Source organism: Python bivittatus, unplaced genomic scaffold, assembly GCF_059951505.1.
Source record: "Python bivittatus isolate LINGU-HERP-01145 unplaced genomic scaffold, Pbiv_v1 ctg000960_np1212, whole genome shotgun sequence".
NCBI lineage: Eukaryota > Metazoa > Chordata > Lepidosauria > Squamata > Pythonidae > Python > Python bivittatus.
In genome coordinates, this window is record NW_028277124.1 from 19,022,091 (window position 1) to 19,039,700 (window position 17,610).

Sequence of the window (17,610 nt, forward strand, 5' to 3'; positions counted from 1 at the left end):
GAAATGCCCAGAGAATTGCTGTGTTTTAGTCAGGGAGTTGATGAAAATGTCTTTAATAGAATCTTGAAATCCAACTGATGGACAAACAGTGCGGTTCCTTTAAGATTGCTATGATTATGTAGTACATATTATTATATACTATTTGTTTTCAGTGGAATTTCTAATTTACCTTCACTGGATCTGAATTGCGATATACAGTAGTGTGTGTGAAGGTAGGGAGGCAATAAAGCTTCTGCTACCAGAAGTCATTCTTGCAACATCTGATGGACCTCACAGATTAAAGATAGGTTGGCATCTAGTTGTGTTACATACTGTAACTACAACTCTTTCTCCATCCAACTGCATTTTCACTGAAATAGTTTCCACTTCACTTTAGTCCATCATGTAGTCTATCATTCTGTGTCTCGGACAGCCAACTGAATGCATTCAGGAAGCTTGAGCTACAATGTGCGATCAAAAAACCTCAGATGGCCACTGGATGGGAGGAAAAAGTTGGAATTTTCTAGGGAAGCTGAGCATCCTCAATTTGAGGATAAGAGTCTCCTTTCACTTCTGCTTCCCAGAAACCAATAATTTAAAGCTTGCTGGTTATGGTTTGGAAGGTAAGAAACAACCATCAATAGTATCAACCTTAGATAGCCTGATCCTCCATGAACTTATCCTTCTATAAAACCAGCCTTTCTCTCACCCTACTGCGCACTTAAGAGATATAGGTCTTTGGCAGACTGTTCTGATAATGTTGGGTTAACAGAGCACTATGGCAAGGGTTATGCTTCCTTCTTTGTGAGTGTTCAGTGCTCCCAGAAAAGCCATCACCAATCAGAGCTTATCCTTCCATTCCAATAGTTGTCTGAGATCATTAATGCTTATTTGCCAGGCAGCGTAATGGGCTGTGAGAATAACCTTGAGGAAGAGCTGCAGCCTAGAAAATGGTCTGTTAAGAGACATCTGGGTCCAAAGGAGGGGTGAGTGTGGAGAAAGCATCTCAGAAGGGACCTCCCTAGTTCTCTGGAAAGTAAAGGCAAGGAAGGGGGGAAGTGCTTTCAGACTTGCAAGATTCTGTTACTGTAACCTTACAAGAAAGGTTGCATTAGTACTCATGATTTTGGTTTCCTGTCTGGACTATCTCAAACTTAGAGATAGCTTAGAAATAGGATGAAGCAGATAGGGGGCTAGGAACCAAGGGCTAGAATCCAATTTCACCCATCATTTAGTAAATTACATTGTGGGAAATAGTTATCAGTAGACTGTTTATCTTAAGTGATTCTCCATCATTATATGACATTTGCCTAACAGTGAGACTTAAATGAGAAAGTAGACAAACCTTCTTCTTTTTCTAATTGATTTATGAGATTGTGATATTTTGTATGCTACCTCCAATTGTTGGCACGCCAGCGAGAAGTTACACTGAAATCAATGGGCTTAATTCCTAGGAAACATAGCTGGACTTGGAATCCAGATGAAAATTCCTTTAACTGTAGCCACAGAAACTTCAAGAAAGGAGATTAAAAAAATTCTGTCCATTTCAGGTTTAAAATTAATTGTAATCCTTCTTTCAACTACATAAGTATCTGAGATTTTTATTGGAGTTTGATCATGTGTCTTTGGTACAGTTTACTTAAATGAAGAACAAATACCCTACTGCCACTGATAGCCACTCTTATCTCATGTGGTTGTGGTTGTTATAAGGAAACAAAAATAGAACGGAATACAACATAGTCTGCTGTGACCTTTTTGAGCCAAAATGGGATGTATGTTCATTGAATCGTTTGAATTGGTCCAAGAGGAAGAACCGCTCGATGCAACTGAATGAAATCTGAATGCTGCCCTCATGGTACATCTGCAAGAGAAGGCATTTCCACATCTTTCATCAGTCTGTGGAAAATACAAACAATGGTCTCATACAAAGCTCAGTGCAGCTGTTGTCATGGAATAAACAAAGCCAAATTCTTTATAATGAAGTCAGTGTCAGTGTAGTTTCTTTCTTACACAAAATGCAATTATGTAAAGTACAAAGCCCCATTATAGACAATGTTTATAATTAGCTACACACACACACACACACACACACACACACCATATATATATTCTCTGCTTTCATGGCAACATATTTTCTACAGATGTTCAGTTGTTTTCGACAACGAACAATCAGAAACCTGTCCTCTTGCTTTTGTTGCAACTATTGTAAATTGTGAAAAGCCATAATAAAAATCAATGTAATGAATAAACACCATTGCATGTTGATAAACATCATACTCTTCCAATTTCAGGGCAAATCTACTGCATTTTATTATTTAGCATGAATGTATTCCTTCTGCTTCATATATTATTTTATCTGAGGAGGTTTGGAAAGGCTTGGGTTTTGTTAGCCTGAAAGGTAGTCCAGACAAGAAGCACAACCAGGTACTAGCTCTGTCTTTATTGTAAGGTTACAATAATAGGATCTCTCAAGACTGAAATTATTTCTCCTCTCCTTTCCTTTTACTCTCTGGAAAACTAGGGAGGGTCCCTTCTGACACCATCTCCCCTTCTGTGGGTTGAGACATCTTTTACATGCTAGTTGTCCCATCTGGCTCTCCCCCTTGTCTCCCAAGATTATTCCCAGATACCATTACAGATTTGGGATTCTGCACTGAAAATTTGCCCAAAAATGTAACCTTAAAAACCCTACAAACTTTCTACAACACGTACACAGACCTCTTCAGGTGGATTGAAGTCAAACATCAGGTCAGAATGTGACAAGCATACACATTGGTATCTGTGGGCAGGCAGGTGTACTGTAATCTTGGAACCCTTTTTGCACTTTCAATTCCCTTGGATACTGAAATGAAACTAAACTGCTTTTTGTTACCTTCACTCACAGCCTGCACAAGAAACAACTCTACTTTGGGCAGAGAGTCCACATTTGCCTGATCTTTGCCTGGCCCATCCTTTTTTGATGATGCTTTCTGTGTGTTGTTTATATAACTTGGGGCAAGAGGGTTAAGAAGTTGTTATGTTGCTTAAATTGATGCTCTATAAACTGCTTTGTCATGAGAAAAGCAGGAAAACAATGTTTTGAAATATATGTTGGCCATACCCCTGGCTGACACTATTCAATAGCTTCCATTCTTCTTGAGAGGTGTGTTTAATGAGCATTCTTTTATTCTATCCTTCTCCTTCTCCTTCTCCTTCTCCTTCTCCTTCTCCTTCTCCTTCTCCTTCTCCTTCTCCTTCTCCTTCTCCTTCTCCTTCTCCTTCTCCTTCTCCTTCTCCTTCTCCTTCTCCTTGTTATTATTACTGGTAGAAAGCCAAAGGAAGTCTCAAGTGGCTGGCTGCAGGAAAAGGAGACAGAGAGAGGGGGAAAGATGTAGCTATTCTTCACCCAGGTCTGGTCATAATAGCAAACAAGTGGGCCAGCATTTTAGAAAAGCACCTTACAAATGATATACCTGTTGGATCAGTGATGTCCCAAGACTTACAGGGAGGGATCTACTTTATGCATCACCTCTCTTGTCCTCGACTGCCTGGGAGCCATGTCTGACAAATGCATATTTATGGGTAACATCTGAGCAATTTTCTTTCAGAAATTTAGGCATTTTACCACCGTTGCCTCTCCCCATCTCAATGTTGGAGGCAGGAAAATGGTCCCAACGCATCCTTTTCTTCAACCGAATCTCACTTGCTTGAGGCAGTAAACTTTGACAGACCGTCAAGTTGCACATCAGACCTCCCCACAGGTAAAGAAGAAGCTTCTATTATTTTTAGTTTGCTTTTTCCACCTGACAGTCATCCTTTTCTCCCCCTTTCTTTCTTAGTCACGTTTACCATTTTCTGAGGAAGTAAAAATGCAGAAAAGCAAAATGTAACACGAAGACCAAACGATTAGTGTCATCTAAAGGCCAGTGGGGTTTCCACTTTGTCCAAAGCTGCCAGATGTAAAAGAACTATTTAAGCAGTGTCATTCTCCTGCCTGGCTTTAGTGGCATCAGGAGCCAGGTGAAAAATCTCTATTGAGAGTATCCAGATTCTTTCTCTGAACTTGAATAACATCTGCCCCATGAGTAATATTTCAGATATCAGAAAAGAAGAAAGAAAAAGCAATTGTTACTGTGGAATTGGAATCTTCCATGGTTCTTTACGCTTTCTTTAAAAGGACATATTATATTTCTACAAAAATAAAGGTTTTTAGGCATACACACACATGCAAACACAAAGGAATGAAAAAGTACATAAAGAAAACAAACATTATGTTGTTTTTTGAGGTTGGGTGGTGGGAATTTCAGTGTGTGTTATCACCCGTTCAATCTTTTGTACAAGCATGTCCAAAATACGATGAAACCACGCCTGATGTCAAAAATGGCACTTGTGCCCCACATAAAAAATGGATAGTCCTTCAGTCGCACCAATAGGGCCACCATATTGATTTTTTTGACCACACCCTGGGGACACCCCTGCAGGCAAATAAAATAAAGTAAAATAAAATAAAATAAAATAAAATAAAATAAAATAAAATAAAATAAAATAAAATAAAATAAAATAAAATAAAATAAAATAAAATAATAAAGGAAAAGACATATAAAAAGCACACTGAGCAGAAGGGATGTATTCTGTATTGTTTGTTTTAATTTGTTTTATTTATTTATGCATCTGCTCATATTTGTGGTTCTAGTCACAAATTATTAATTATATATAATTCATTAATGATAGATAATGAAAAAATATTAAAACAGATTAAAAACAAATGAAAAACTCATTCCGGTAAAAGGAATTGTTAGAAACTCCTTCCTAAGTTATAATAAGGAGAGAGCCAGTTTCAACAATAGCAGGAAGTTCTCATGTTTGTTATGCCTAGACCAGGATGAAGCAAGAACATTAATAACACAGAGTCAGACTTGCTCAGGCTGCTTTTATCTAGGAAGAACTAGGCAGGAAACCAGCACTCTTCACTTTCCATAGCTAAAATTGTTCCACATGGTTGTTTATGTTGTCGTACATAGAAGGGTGATGCAAGTGAAAAACTGAGGGGGGTAGAGATGAAAAGAGGGAGATTCCCTCTCCGATCCCAACCTCTAATGCCATCCACCTTGCCTTTTTGTGGAGAAATCCAGCCTGCTTGCTTAAATCCAATCCTTGCTTTGAATGATCTTGCAGACACAGTTTTTAAAAGTGATAAGAACTGCCTCATGTTAATGCATATCTTTTCATCTGATTGTAAAGCAATGTTCAAATCTCCCAAAACAAAACAACTAGGTGGGTTTTGTCACTTATCTTCTTTAAACTTCTTAGTTTTGCCTCAGGAGAATCATGGTAGAAGAGTAAAGCCGAGAGACTAATAGAAATAGCTAATTTCTAGGCATGTAGGGTTAGATTCCCAAACACTGTATATCTTAACTGTCACTGCTCACCTTCTAGTATGAAATATTTGAGATGGAAATACTACAGGCTTTGAAATGAGAATGAGCAATTTCTCTTCATCTCAGCATAGCGCTGAAAGTTAATAGAAACAAAATGGGTAGAAGATCTGTGGTCTGTTTCTTATTCTAAATACTTCTAATGCTCCAGAAGTTCTCTTCATTGCCAGCCAGATCTCATGAAAAGAAAAATTAGTGCAAGTTGAGATAGATAATTCATAAATTTCACACTGGACATTTTCTTTTTAGGTCTGGCAAATTGCTAGATATGAAACAATCTTGAAAACAATCACATTGAAGATCCCTACTAGATTAGACCAAACTATCACCTAGTCTAATTTTCCCTTTCTAAGCACCATATCCTTGCTTGCACTTCACTGCAGCACAAATATGCACTAGGAATATCTTTTTTCTGCACTGTGAAATTGCCTTGATCTCATTCTCGGCCTATGAGAGAGACAGACTTATGTCACCCTGAGCTGTATCCATCTAAAATGCTGAAGAGTAGCCGGTCAAGTGCCTTCACAAGGAGCAAGTGAATGACACAATGTCAAGTTAGACTGTCAAGCATTTGCCAAATGCTTATGAGAATGTCTGCTGACCCAGGTTCTCTTTTGCAGAGAAGGAAGACTTTTCTACTATCTCCAATCACCCTAAAGTTCTCATTGGCCACAATAGTAGTAGTTGAAATTCATTCAATACAATTTCCACAAGGGAGACTAACAGAAGGATATTAACAGAAAACCTCATGATTGTAATGAATGAAAATATGACTTTTAACACCCCCTTCTTTTTTCATAATCCAAGCAGATTTTAGATGAGAGGTATAAAATTACGCTTTTTTTTTTTTTTGGTCTAGCAACATGAGTAAGTAATCCGGCTCATTAAAAATTCAAAATTTGGCAATTCAGTGGCTAGTATGAGAAGTTACTGCAGTAGAATAATTTTCATGCTATTATTTCTTTTTGATGTAACCATAATCTGTAGGCAACAGCTATTGGAGAAGATTCTGATGCTTGGAAAAATCAGACAGTTGGAAAAGAGGATGACAGAAGAGAAGGTGGGTAAAAAGTATCATTGATGGCACAAGTAGGAGCTTACAAGGATTTAAACAGAAGGAATAAATGAACACTTAAGAAGCACAGTCCTCAATATTATGTGCTGGGACAAGTGGTTTTTAACTTGCTCAGAAATGATCTTAACTTAGGGTGAGGTAGTGAGCTGGCCATGTTTGCAGATGTTCCTAAACTATTCAAGGTGGGAATCTGAAAAGGTGCCTATAAAGAGCTCCAGAAGACTCTCTTTAGATGGAATGAAAGGTCAACTAAATGACAAATACAATTCAGTTCAAGGTAAGGTGATACACATACACATTAATGGGGTCTGATCTGCTTATTACTAACCAGGAAAAAGTTCTGGAAGGGCTGAAAAGAGTTCATAGTAGATAGCACAATGAAGCTGTTAGTTCAATGGTTGGCTGTTATGAAAATGGCAAAACCCTTTCTAGGGATAAAAATGGAACAAAAAACAAAACAAAATTGTAATGCCATTAAACAAAACGATGATATGCCCACGTTTGGAATAGTGTGTATGGAAAAAAAAAAAAAGTAGTAGAACTCATAAAAGCTCAGGAGGGGAAATCCAATGTGCTCCTGAAACCTGAACACCTTCCCTACAAGAACAGGCTGGAACATCTGGGACTTTTTGCTGGAAAAAAGGGTGACTGAGAGGGGACATGATTGAGGTTATAAAATCATGCATTGCATGGGCTCTATACAATTTATTAGGAGAAAGCATTTCTAAAGCATATTGAATTCTAGTAATTATGCTGACTCCTTGTCAAGACCTATAGCCAATTATAGGATAACTGAAACCAACAACAATGTTGTTAGAATGCTTCCAATGCACCCCTTTGAAGGAGTAGAAAGAGACACTTTGGTCTAGTGGTTAAGGCACCAGGCTAGAAAGCAGGAGCCTGTGAGTTCTAGTCTCGCCCTAGGCATGAAAGCCGGCTGGGTGACTTTGGGCCAGTCACTTTCTCTCAGCCCGACTCACCTCATAGGGCTGTTGTTGTGGGGAAACTAGGAGGAGGAAGGAGTATTATGTATATTTGCTGCCTTGAGTTATTAATAAAAATAATAAAGGCGGGATTAAAACATCTAAAAAAAAAAAAGGGGGGAAAGAGGGGGTGGGAGGATGATCAAATATTCCTGGAACAAGTCCTCTCTGGATCATTCATATAAGCCTTTTTGAAATTCATCCAGTAAATATTGAAGATCAATCCACCATCAAACAATCCTCTTGAACTCGGTTGATAATTGCAATGCATGGCAATTTAGCTTCCTCAGTCGTGACAGTATTGTGCCATTATCCTTCATTTCTCAATCCTGTAGGAAGCATGAAATTGCCTGCTTATAAAACTCGAAATAAGCTGCTACAATTTGCAAATTGTGTCTAGACTTCTTCATCAGGGTGCTACACAAAACTTATTTTAACATTTATCACAATGTCTGCAACTCTGTTTGGTGTATCTTACCTTTGACCCAGACACCCTGTATCTGTCCCACCTCTGAGCATCAGTTTTCCTATGCACCCTATCAGTCTACAAACAAAATGGTTAGGGTTGAACAGTGCTTTGGATTTGATTCCAAAAATATGCTGTGGAACTCATGGGGGTGTGAACACTGCATCTCCCTGCAATTCTTTAAAGCAATTGTGCTTTTTTTTCAGGATCACACAATATGGGGAAAAGATGCAACTGATTCAAAGAGTTGCAGACAGGCCTACGCTTCTGTGCCAGATGTTCCAAAGGACCTTTTTGGAACAAACTCTGAACCATATAGACCTAAATTTATGGTATGGGCAGCTATAAATAGCTCTATAGTGAGAAAGCAGAAAATATTTTCCTTACTTTACATAGTCCAATACATATATTATATACACAGGCTTCTCCATTATGCAACTAATGTAACATTTGATATGGGTTCTGTATACAAAATCTGTAAATTTCTTTCCTTGTCAAAGAAGGCAGAGTGTAAATTAAACCACTGCAAAGCCAGATTTATTGAGCAGGCAATCAAATGTTCACCCTATATATATATTAAGATAAAAATTCTTATTTCCTTAATAGGAAATCAGAAGTCCTGGCAACCCACTCTGATAAACTGAAAGGAGAGGAAGCATGAAAAATATCTATAATGTAAGAGATAAAGAAAGGTATTAATTTTGCCAATCATACATATACTTTTGGCTGTTTAAAATCTATTAAGAATGCTAATTAGGTGTCAGTTTTAGAGCCTAAACTCTTCAGTTCATTTTTTTTTTGCCTCAACTTGTAAGTTTAATAATAATCAATGTGTTCTTCATTTTTTTATTATCTTAATATTTTACAATAAAAAGAAGTTTATTTAAAAAAATCAAGTTTGCAGCAAATCCATTGAACCCAGGATATAAATGAAAAAATGAGCGCACACACAAATGCACACACACAGACAGATATACCAATGAAACCCTTCAAAAATCCAAGGAAACTAATGCAGTTAGGATAAATCCAGGAAGTAGGATGAATAAAAATCCCCAGATAAGACTTAAATAAAAATCCCCAGATAAGACTTAATTTACTTCAGGGAAAAAAAAAATGCAGTTAGTAGTATATTGTGTGAACAGCTGTAAAATTAGGTAAAGAAGTTTTTCTTTGTGATCCAAATATGTTCACTAAAACTTTCTCATTCCTTTTATGTTGACACGGATCCAACTATACCGCCTTCATGATTCCCAGCCTACTTAACATTTCTTTATTTATGCATACCTAGCAGGTGTACAATCTTCAAAAAACAAAATCTAACACCACCCCCAGCTCCCTATCTGCAAAAGAAAAAAGAAAAAGAAAACACCAGAAGCAAAACAAAGGCAAATTTATTTCATGGTATAGGACTTTGTGATATTTCTAAACTAATAGCAAAGGAGAATGTACCATCACATTATTTATTAAGAGAAATAAAATGTATTCAACTAATTTCAGCTGGACTTCATTTGTGAGACTTCTAGTCCATTCCCAAGAGCTTCAGAAGATTTCTTGAGAAAATTTCACTAGTTTTAATGGATGGTTTTTGGCTTCCCTCAGAATACTCAGATGTTGTTGAAGAAGGGGGGCTCTCAGTCTGCTTGGAGTATCACATTAAGTTAGTTTTCAGCAAAAAAAAGGATGGTCCACAGAGCTGGCTTTTCTCCAGAGGTTGGGACAGTAAGGTTGGAACCTGGAAATTGCACTAATGAACTGATATATACTGTATGATTGACTCAGGGCCTGTTTTCCTTTCCTTTCCTTTCCTTTCCTTTCCTTTCCTTTCCTTTCCTTTCCTTTCCTTTCCTTTCCTTTCCTTTCCTTTCCTTTCCTTTCCTTTCCTTTCCTTCCCTTCCCTTCCCTTCCCTTCCCTTCCCTTCCCTTCCCTTCCCTTCCCTTCCCTTCCCTTCCCTTCCCTTCCCTTCCCTTCCCTCCCTCCCTCCCTCCCTCCTTCCTTCCTTCCTTCCTTCCTTCCTTCCTTCCTTCCTTCCTTCCTTCCTTCCTTCCTTCCTTTTTTTGCTTTACTGTTTTCATTGTTAGTGATTTTATCATTGTTAGCCACCCAGAGTTGTGTGCCACAAAATGAGAACTATATAAATCTTATAAGGAAGGATGGAAGGATGGAAGTGTTGGCTGAAGAAACATACCTTTGTACAATGAAATCTGTAGCTACAAAGAGTGGCTGAATATTTTCTAAGCTGAACACTCAATTTCCTCTTCAGTGGGAGCGAGAGGGGGTGAGAGACCACTCTCCAAAACTATATGGGTCCAGACTAAAAAAAAAAAAAAAAAACTCATTTACATCGTAATGCAATCAAATGTATTTAAATAATTACTACTGAAAAACAAAACAAAACCTCAGTAATTGAAGACATAAATAATCCCTCAATATTTCTCAGTCATGTATTTTATGACGTCCTCTTCTCTCACATACATCTGATGATGCCTTTTGGGGACCTTTGGAAGATACAACTCCTGCTCTACATGGCCCTCTAATACAGGCATCCACAGGTTCAGATGTCTTTGTCAAAATGGTGTGATGCATCCCCTTTCATATGTGCATGTAGCATCAAAAGCCATATACAAAAAGAGCAGAGTCTGCAGAGTGATGTTGCTTTTGTCATTTCCCTTTCCCCTGAAGATACCTCTAGTCCTCCAAGGTGGAAGCAAAGATGCCCTCAAGTCAAGGTCAGCAAGAAATGATGCTGTTATGCACAGGATTATGGAATCTGACAGGCATGTGTATTTGGGAAAGGACCTTAGCTTGAAGAGAAATCAGGGTGCCTCCATTGTTCCATTCAGTGAGACTCTTTGTGCAGCAATTCTAGTCACCAAATGGAATTAAAAAAAAAAAAAATTAAAAACACAGGAGTGAATGCTTCACTTCTCTTCACTGGACAACAGGAGTTTTTGCACATGTACAGCTCATAAACAGAGCACTCTGCCAGCAAAGAAAACACACTGTTTGGGGCAGATCAAAGAGGCACAGCAACACATCTCTGCAAGGTGTTCACCACCTGAACATTATTTCCTCCATCAGAAGTGATTCATTAGGGAAGATCTAGGCTCATCCACCCAGGCTTAAAAAGTATTTATATTAAAAGGTCATGTGTAAAACAAATATGTTTTAAGGCCTTCTGAATGGCCAACTCTGTTCCAAAGTTCAGGAACAGATCCCGAGTGAGCCCAAGCTAGTTATTGTGAGATGAACTGGTGAGTAACTATTGAGGATAGGTCATAGGTGCTGACGTTCATAAATAGTAGAGAAAATATAGAAGTAGCTCGTTTCTTAGGTAACCTAGATCTAATCAGTGTATGGTTTGGTATTTGGCAGCTATGTGGAATACTGATATTCCCTTAATGGAAGATCAGCCTGTTGATATTTTTAATGTGTACATTAAATTAGCCCCACATAAAGGACACTGCAGTAATTGAGTACATTGCTCGAGATGATCATCGTATGTGCCATCATGTTTAGATAATATTATTTTACAAATGAATGCAGTGGGAAGGGCTGTGCAGAAATCTAGATCTGAAGGAGAAAGAGTGATTCAGAGCATCAGGGTAGACTTGTAACATTTATTGGCACCTCCTTAAATCAAATGTTTCTTTTAGAAGCTGTCAGCAGGTGCTAAGTGAGTGACTCCACACCCTTGGAATCACCTTTTCCCCTTCAAAAGTAGAATGTCACATAACCCTAGCAGCTAAAATATCAGTTGTAGCTTTTCTTTTCTTTTTTTTAATTTAGTGCGATCCTGGACATTGGCTTAAACTAAGGTTCAAGAAAGCAGCTCAAAATTAGCTCTCCATCCTTACATAGCTGCTTTTTCTGGACCAGGGTCAACCTTAAGCAATTCTGCATGGCGGCTTAAGTGGTTTGTCTTCCATGCTGCTCCTGGCTATTGTTGAAGCCAAAATAATGCATTCCAGTCCTGGCAAGAGAACCAGGCTGGAGCACAATCTGGATTATGGCCACTACAGGCCCTAACTGGATGTACCTCTGCTTCTTGGTTTTCTCTTCTGTTCAGGGAAGATAAGCCCCGCTGGCTGACTCTCGTGTGGCAATCCTCCCTTACTAGTCCCCATCCTTTTCTTTTGCTTTTTAGATGTTTGTACTCATGGAAGCCTTCACACTCTATCAAAACCAAATCCTTTCTTTTCCTTTGTATTCTTCTCCCCACCCCCACCCCATTGTACCAATGCGGCTTTGATCCTACAATGATTAAAAGAAAAGGGACATATTGTTCCTTCTTTCCACTCTGGGTTCATAGAAACTTTGTGGTAATGAAGGACTCTTTGTTCAGGTTCACAGAAGTAAAGAAGTTGCTGAAACTCTGTAGCTTCGTTCCAATGTGCCTGTTACAACTGAAAACATTTCTCTTAAAAAAATAATGGATAGAGAACCATTGCAGCAGAGGGGCATGGGGTGGAAGGAAAGAAAATTCTGATTCACCCAGCCTGGACATAAATCAAAAAGATACCTACAAGGAAATAGAAGGGTAGAATGCAGGTCTGCTAATAAAAGAGATGGGAGAAAACATGGTGGCCAGGAAACTTTACTGAACTCTGTGAACTGCAGGAGGGTGGAGCTGCTCATAACCTGACAGCATAGCAATCCAACATCCCAGGTCTTTCTCTGTCCCCTTTTAATGATGGGGAGCCATTTGGCTAATTTTTAGCAACCCTGAAAATTCAGGAGCACAATTAGAAGAAATTTTAGGGAATTCTTAAAAAAAGGGGGGGGATTCATGGGCCCCATGCAGTCCTCTGAATGAAATTGTTCACTCCTTAAATACATAGTACTGTACCCCTCATGAATCTTAATTAGAAAAATGTCATTAAAATACTATTTTTTAAAAAAGAAAGTTATGTAGCAGAATTTGTCCAAAATATATCTTGAGAGGTTTCTCAGATTGCTACATCCTCTCACTGATGCTCTTAGATTGGATTCAATTCCAATTTGAAAACTGAACCCATTTCATTTAATCAAATTCAATTTGTAAAAGATGGCGAAGAAATGTCCTGATTATGTCATGGAGAAAAACACACATTAGCTAACAATTCCATATGTTTTTGTCTATTATTTTACATCAGTATCCTGCATGTACCCAAACAACTGTCTTGTGGTGAAGGCATTATTAGTTCCACACAGATGATGAAATGTCAAATTAGCTTTTTAAGTGCTTCTATTTTAAAAGAAAAAAAGATCCTAACAGGAGGAGATAACTGAAACATCTTGTTTTTCAAAAGTGAATTAAGTGAGGCCTCCATTTCTCACTTCTTTGGATGAGTGATGAAAGATCTATTTTTGTTCATTAAAAATTACATTGTAGAGAATTAGGGTATAGACTTTCACTCTCATTTTTAGAAGAAAAAAATATATTCCATTTCTTGTTTCTATTTTGGGTGGAGGGGGAAGTTATAATAATTTCTATAGTTCCCTACCTTTCCACCACATCCCAGTTCGGGTAATCATGTTTCCCTATGTGTATTTTGCCTAGATAAAGTCTTATCTGAGTCAAGCTTAATTCCAAAAACTTCATGGACATGTTTGTTGAATGATGAGAATGAATAAAAGAGAAGACAGATAGACACATGCAGCTAATAAGTGAAGATAATGTTGTTTATTACTATACAAACATAATGCAAATTGTATTTACAAGACTTCATGTGTATAAGTGTTTATCTATAAGTGGATCTATCTATAGTGGCCTAGAATAAGTATATTCTTGTCTGTCTGTCTGTCTGTCTGTCTGTGTGTCTCTGTGTGTGTATGCCTTCAAGTCAGTGTTGACTCCTGCTAGGACAAGTCCCGCAGTTCTTTTGGCAAGATGTGATTTGCCACTGCCTGCTTCCTAGGGCTGAAGGAGAATGTCTGGCCCAAGGTCACCCAGCTGACTTTGTACCTCAGGTGGGACTAGAACCTGTGGTCTCCAGGCTTCTGGTCTGGTCCCTTAACCATTACACCAAATTGGCTCTCAAATACGTATGCTAATACCTACTTAATACTTAGAACTTCACAACTTAAATTTCTAATACTCTGCTTATAATACAAAATGCTTCACTGCTAGCTTCTTCCTCCTCCCATGCTTACTTATCCACAGGCTTAGGAATGCTAACAGCTTCTCCTCTTAGTACTGTCTTTCCCAATTATCCAGCACCTGCACCACATGGAGTTTGCTCTGCCACATCTAGAGTCCAGGGCTGTGTCTTCTTTCTGCTGGGTCTTTTCTGCAGGTTCTTTTGGGTTCAGCCACCTTAGATGTCTTCCTGGTTCTTCTCCCTGGCTGTGGATCCTCTGGCTTCTGGCTCGCCCAGCTGTTGCATCATCTGCCCCACACTTTGTCCAGTTGCCTCTCATGCCAATAGCATCTTCTGCCAAACCTAGAAGAAAACCCCCTCCTCCTGTTTACTCTGGCTTCTTTTATAATTCCTTCTTTTGAACCCTGGATGCTTTTAAGGAGTTTCAAACTTTTTTCTCCTTTCTTTGCAAGTGCTTATATGCCTAAGCATTGTTAACCTTGATAGCTGCAAGTAACACGTTTCTGTTTCAGGCTAGTTCATCCTTCCATAATGTTCATGCAGTTTCTTGGGAGTAATATGTATTTTTTATTCATTTGTCATATTTATATAGCTACCCATCTCACAGAGAAGGTCTTTGGGTGTTTAATACTATAAAACAGACAAGGTCAGCAGATAAAACGGTCAAGGAACATTCTATATTCCCCCATAAAGTGGGGGCTGCAGAAGAAAAGGCCTGCCACCTAGGACCTGCCAAGTGAAGCTCCCTAGCTGACAGGAGCCACAACATGTCCTCTTTGCTGGATCTGGTGGGACGGGCAGATGTAATCGAGGAAAGGCAGTCCTTCAGGTAATGCAGTCCCATGCCATGAAGGGCTTTAAAGGTCAAAACCAGCACCTTGAATTGGACTCCGAAGCAGACTGGCCTCCAACGCAACTCACAGAGCAGAGGCGTTTTGTGTGTTCTTCTAGAAATACACACAACTGCCCGCCCTGCTGCATATGGAAGTGTGGAAGTAGTTTGCTATCTCCCTCTTCTGGATTTTTTTTTTTTAATCTTCCCAGTCCAGCCTATAGCATTCCTTGAAGATCTGCCATCCAGTACTAACCAAAACTGATCCTAGTTTCCAGACTCACACAAGGTCATCTACTGAGGCCTTATATTTAATCAAGTGGTTTGGGGGGGGGGGGGGGAAGGATACGTCCAAGACAGCATTTATATCTTTCCATTTGAAACTTGTTTTCACCTTTCAAAGCATTCCCTAAACATATATAGCTTCTTCACACATCCATATTTATCACTGACAACACCAAGGAATGCTTTATGTCTATAGATGGGATGTCTTACATTTAAAATCATTGAATTAATTTTTATGTACTACTTCCTGTGGCTTTCAGTAGAACTTGGTTTGGATCAATCAGTCATTACAAAGACTAATAAGACATTTGAGACATGCTACCTTTTCTGTTTTTTTCTCCAGCTAAGAGATTTAGGGTTGTGTTGTCAACTTACTCTCAGACCTTGCAATGCTTATTTTAGAATGCCAGTTCAGTCCTTATTAGGACATGTCTCATCTATGATTTAATTATATATGAGTGGACGAACCTGGCATGTATAAATAAAAAAGGAATGGATGAATTAGGCCTTATGGATACCAAATCTTTCTACAAACATAGGATGGGTGAACTCAGAGTATCTCTGTCATCTAAAAAGGAATTCATCTTCATTCAGAGATCGGATTTGTCAAGTGCTGGCTTGAATATTTCTTTATCATCTTGGGTGAGAGATTTCAGATTCAATTGACATACTGGTATGCCCTTTGAACATCAGTTTTCTTGACCAAACTGCTTATCTTAAGAGGTTTCAGGATCCACACCAGGCTAATTCAATGAGACATGATAGCCATGACAAGCACCAGAATGGATTGATATATCACCAGCAAAACCACTTTGCAGAACAACATCAGACTTGGGATCTGTGAATGAATAGAAACTGCTGACTGAGGACTGGGGAAATGTACAGTGGTACCTCGGTTCACGAACTTAATTCGTTCCGTGACTCTGGTCGCGACCCAAATTGGTCGCGACCCGAATCAAATTTTCCCATAAGGTTCAATGTAAATATGGTTAATCCATTCTAACCCATCCGAATTTGGTCGCCAACCGATTTTAGTTGCGACCCAAATCAAATTTTCCCATAAGGTTCAATATAATTATGGTTAATCCATTCTGAACCATATGTATTTTTTTTTTTAAACCACAAAAATATGACACAAAGTACAGTAGGAAGAGAGAGAACGCTAACCTTGCTCGACGCGACTTCTGGCGTGGAGGAGAGGAAGGCGGGTGGGGAGGTGGTTATTGCTTGGAGGGAGAGTCCCCCTCCCTACAGGAAGCCACGACCACGTGTCACGGGAGGGAAAATGGCCACGGATCCGGTTCTTCACCCGATCCGGCATTCGCGAACGGAAGCAAAATTTTGTGAACGGAGCTGTTCGTGACTCGAATTGGTCGTGAACAGAAGCGTTCATGACCCGAGGTACCACTGTATTTATAATTCTGTCGCTGTGCTCAGTTCTCCAGTCCGGTAAGTAAAAGTAGCATGCTGCCAATGTGGCTAAACAAAAAATAGAGTGAACAGCTGGAAACAGGCAAAGAACAGTAACAAAGAAGACAGAAAAAGTGGAAACAGTAATAAGTCACCAAGGAAGCATATGGATAATTAGCCCAAAACTAGAAAGAGGATGTCAAAAGGGCTAAAGCTGAACTACGCTGGGCTTAGAAAATGATGAAGAGAATGACAAAATAATCAGTATAATAACTATGGAATGAAGGTAGAAAAATGCTAATATGTAACAAAGAAAAAGGCAAATTTGTTTGATGTCTATTTTCTCTCAATCTGATGTATTTATGCAGTACATGTAGATACTGCCTTATCTTATGACTTGCAAGCTTACCAGAGATGGGGACATGGGTTTCACCTAGCAGTTATGAGAATAAGGATTAAGAACTAGTACTGAAATTTGAGACTGAAAAGCCATGTTCAATCTTAAACTGAAAGTTTTAAATTTCATTTAAATTTCCAGGTCCATATGAATTGCATCCCAATGTTTGAATATCTTTTCCAAGGTCTTCCTTAGCTGCTCTGCCAAACGCTGGTCTGTGGCATATATGCTTGACTGCTTGTTCCTTTACTGTTGATGGTTGATCCTAAAAGGCAGAAGCTCCCCACCACTCTTCTTAGAGAAATGGGCTGAAAATTGCAGTATAAGATGTAATAAACTACCCAGAAAATGAATGCACATGTATAGGATGGCACTTGTGTAATTAGGGAAGAGTAGTTGGGGAAAAGAAATTGGAATAATGTACCCTGAGTATGAGTCAGCAGTGCAGAAAAGCATGTAATTTTAGGTGGCATCAATGTGTAGTTTCTAAATTACACGAAATAATTATTTCTTTTTATTCTGTTTTATCTCCCACCCAAGTATCATGCCTAGTTCTGGGCACCCCACCTTAAGAAGAATTCAATAGACTTATCATGAGATACTAGAATTTTGTCAAGGAGAATCAAGAGAAGAAGTGGTGGCAGAGGAATAGAGTTGTTTATGGTTCTCTTATATACAGTTATTAGAA